This window comes from Saimiri boliviensis, chromosome 5 (assembly GCF_048565385.1).
Source record: "Saimiri boliviensis isolate mSaiBol1 chromosome 5, mSaiBol1.pri, whole genome shotgun sequence".
Lineage (NCBI taxonomy): Eukaryota > Metazoa > Chordata > Mammalia > Primates > Cebidae > Saimiri > Saimiri boliviensis.
In genome coordinates this window covers 23,895,046-23,899,153 of record NC_133453.1, presented here as the reverse complement: position 1 = coordinate 23,899,153, position 4,108 = coordinate 23,895,046, and the positions used below count along the sequence as shown (strand labels likewise).

Sequence of the window (4,108 nt, the reverse complement as noted above, 5' to 3'; positions counted from 1 at the left end):
ACTGGGCTTACTAACGTGACTATTGAGTTTACAGATTTAAAAACAGTCACTGAAAAGTTAAAGTATCTAGTGTTTTTATGAATTCAAACCTATGCTGCCTCAGAAATCCCTGGGTGGTAACATCGGAGTAAAGGGGCCAGTTTGAAACATTGATGAGTCACAATAATTAAAGGAAAGGGATCAGTTTGCAAGCAGTTATAAAAAGACAAGATCATTGAAATAATTACTCATTAGCATATTTCCTCTCCAAAAAGTAATTTTATATGGGTTGAATTTTTCAGCTTTACTTTACTTACGGACAGATTTAATATCACGTGGCTTTGTATTTATTACAGATTTGTGGAACTGTAACCAAATATATTTTTCTCTAAAACTTTCTCTTGATTGCAAAATATAAACAAAACCCGTAAAAAAGTGACCTTATTGTCTCATTTAATTTGTTGTGGTTGTTGCTGAATTCTGCTTTGTCTGACTATACCTGCTTTCTAACTGTTTCCATTTGCTGCTGTACTTTGTCTATCCCGCTGCATTTTCCAAATTATTTTAATTTTGTTTTTTTTTAAATAATCAGTATATAGTTGAAGCCCATATCTTCACCCGTGATGGAAATATATATATATTTCCATATATATATATATATCTATATATATATATATGCTTTCCCCTGGATAAATATATATGTGTGTGTATATATATATAAATATATACATTTTCATATTTATACACACACACACACACACACACACACACATATATATTTATCCAGGGGAAAGCAAGAACGCAGTACCCCACTGCCACAAATTATGCAGTCGAGTTTCCCACATTCGGGAAAATCGCAGGGGTCAGCACAGCTGGAGTGCAATGGAAAAGCCTTGCCCTGGGAAAACCACCTTTGTGATCATGGTATCTCCTCTGCCAGATAAGTATGGAAATATTTTTTAACAAGTGAATTGTCTATTCACATTTTTTAATAAGACGAATATGTTTGGTGTAAACTTTGCATTATTTTTACATTGTGAAAACTTATAATACATGCTACATTGAATATATTATATAATATCTTATTCTTTCACTCTTGTTTCCTCTTGTCTTATATCTATAATTAAATTAGATTTAAAATTCACCACTGATAAATTTTCCTCATTAATTTATTGTTGGATAAATTTTATCTTCAAATAGCTTTCTCTAAAGGGACTCATGGATACAAAATTTTCTGAGCTCCTCCATGTTTAAAATTGTTTTCTCTGTTGCTCTGATACTTAACAGGCTTTTTTTTTGGTTTTGGGTTTTTTTTGTTTGTTTGTTTGCTTTGTTCACCAGTTCTAGAAAACAAGAAATGGACAACTATATTTAGAGTAGATGTTTTTCTTTCTGATAGTGGTTTTTGGTGTCAATTTTAGTCTGGACACTATCTCTCTGATCCAGTCTTTCAAAATAGCAAATTTAGACATGCAACTGAATGAATATTTGGCCAGATAATAAACGGGAAAGTACTCTTTTCCCAAAATTATATTTGCCTAAAATAAAAGATGAAGCCAAATATCATCATCATAAAATAAAATTAAGGCATACAAAATTTATTCTGAAAGTTCGCTTAAAAATTTAATCATAATTATGAATATTGCTGTTGAAATATCTAAGTTAAATGCTTAAAGTTTGAATTATAGTGCAAGAATAGTTCCTCAAAAAAGTGAGCTATTTTATTGCCCTTACAGTCATTATTTGAACATTTGTAATATTAAGTAGAATTTTTCATTTGTGATTGGTGGGGAAATATATTTTTTAAGTACTTATTTTTTTTCTAACATTCTTTCTTTTTTGCATTTAATATTCTTTATTCTGTCAATATAGAATGTATAAAGGATATTGTTCTTTTCTCCTTAATACACCTTGAGATGACAGCATTAACACTGTGCTTTTAATCTGCTCTCAAAACATATAAAAATTAGTAAACGATATATTTTTCTTTAGTGAATCATGATCTATATGGGATTAAATAACTGAATATTAAATATAGTGTTTAAAGGTTATTGTGCTTCATGTTAATTTTATTTTATAAATGCTTGTACCTAAAAATTTTTCAAAAGATTAAAGTTATTATCTATTATATGCCTATTTAGTAAGATGTATATTATGCTAACTTATTATTGAAACTTTTGTAAGTTTGTTGCTTTATAAAGCATATAATGGGCTGGACACGGTGGCTCACACCAGTAATACCATCACGTTGGGAGGCCAAGGCAGGTGGATTTCTTGAGCTCAGGAGTTCAAGACCAGAATGGCCACCACGGTGAAATGCCATCTCTACAAAAATACAAAAATTAGCCAGGCGTGGTGGCAGATTCCTGTAATCCCAGCTACTCAGGAGGCTGAGACTGGAGAATGGCTTGAACCCAGGAGGTGGAGTTTGCAGTGAGCCAAGATCATGCCACTGCACTCCAGCCTGGGCAACAAGACTGTCTCAAAAAAATAAAAATAAAAGCATATTATGCTCTTTCTAAGTTTATCTAACTAATATATACTTTTAATATTAGCATTAACTGGAAAAATATTTTCTTATTTATTTAGCTAACTGGAAATTCTTAGCAATTGTTTGTGTTCATGAAATTAATGGCTTTCATAATCATTACAATTATTAAAACATTTTACTCTTTCAGTCAATCATGTATGTATCTGTTTCAAACAGAGTAGAATTTCAACATATAAAGCACACAAGAAGATCATCATTAAAGGTTATACTTAAGAGTTCTTACCTGATTTTGCATGTGAATATGGCATTGTTCATATCACTAATATTGTTGTGCTGACTACATATGATAAGAATCTGTGAAATCACATGATTTCAAATATACCAAAGTTTAGGAATTGCAGGACTGATGTTGAAAAAGAAAAAAGCTGAAACTAAATAGTTGATTAGGCTGAGACTATCAAGGCTGGAGGCAACTTTATGCATCTTTAAAATATATTGTTTCAACTACATTCTTTGAGTACTGATAACTGTGGGATTTTTCATATATTTATACTTTTTATTTCTTTTTCTCTAAATTATATATTCATGCCTCTTTTTGAGTAAAAACACTCATGATACACATTGAGATCTTTGGAGACTGAGGTAAGCATCTGTCTTTCAATCTCTGACATAACTCTATAGACAGAGCTAAGGGTAAAGAGGGCTGATATGGAAAAAAAAATTCTGCTAATGGATTAGATAGTAGAAAGCTCTGAATCAAAGAATTCTCATATTGTTAAAATGCTGAGGAAAAAGTACTGTGGTTTCTTGAGACAAGTGTCCAGGCTAATTTCTTAAGGATTTGCATTTTGGGGTAGATTGACAAGTTAGTTCTTTGAGGTTAAGGGTATCCCTGATTCATTCAAAGAAAAAACAAGACCTTGTTTGGTAAACCTAAAAACTTGAATTTGATGAATAGAGATGCATAAGATGTTATGCTCTTTGAGATTCTCAAAACCTGATGTATGTCAATGTCCATCTGATCACCAGCAGTGATGGGCAGTGGAAATGCCTTGGATATAGTGTATTTCCCACCACACACACACTAAACACACACACACTCCTACCACAGAAGGAGGAATTAGAAGCACCTCTCTATCATATTCCAGTTGGGCACCGCTGATGGGAATAATTCCTTTAAAGGTAGCAATTTCCTGAGGTGCAGAGAAAAGTAGTCATGCAAGACCACAGCAGTTCACTTGTGATAATGACAGCCCAAACACACCCCACACACACCATACACACAAAAACACACACAACACACAAAAAACGCACAACATGCGAAACAAAAAAACATACAAAACACACACACCACATACACCACACATACCACACACACACACCACATACACGCATCACACACACACACACACACACACTCAACACACATGCAACACACAGCATGCACATACAACATGCACACACAACACACACACACACAACTCACAGCTATACCACTTGCCATGATTCCAGTACTGTGGTGCATATAGGTATATAATGAAAACACTGGAGCATATTTCTTGTTAAATACCATAAATTCTTCCAGAGCTGAGACTAAAATAGGTAGCTTTGCCTGCCATGGTTAATAATGTGCTTATT

The 4,108-nt window shown here is 32.9% G+C and overlaps 1 non-coding gene across 1 annotated transcript; it reads right to left on the bottom strand.

Annotated features, from left to right (window-relative positions):
• Positions 1–763: 763 nt before the first annotated feature.
• On the bottom strand, positions 764–927 carry LOC120364506 (U1 spliceosomal RNA). The gene has a single exon (XR_005579754.1). It is a non-coding gene; the product is annotated as a U1 spliceosomal RNA (small nuclear RNA).
• Between the last annotated feature and the right edge of the window lie 3,181 nt (positions 928–4,108).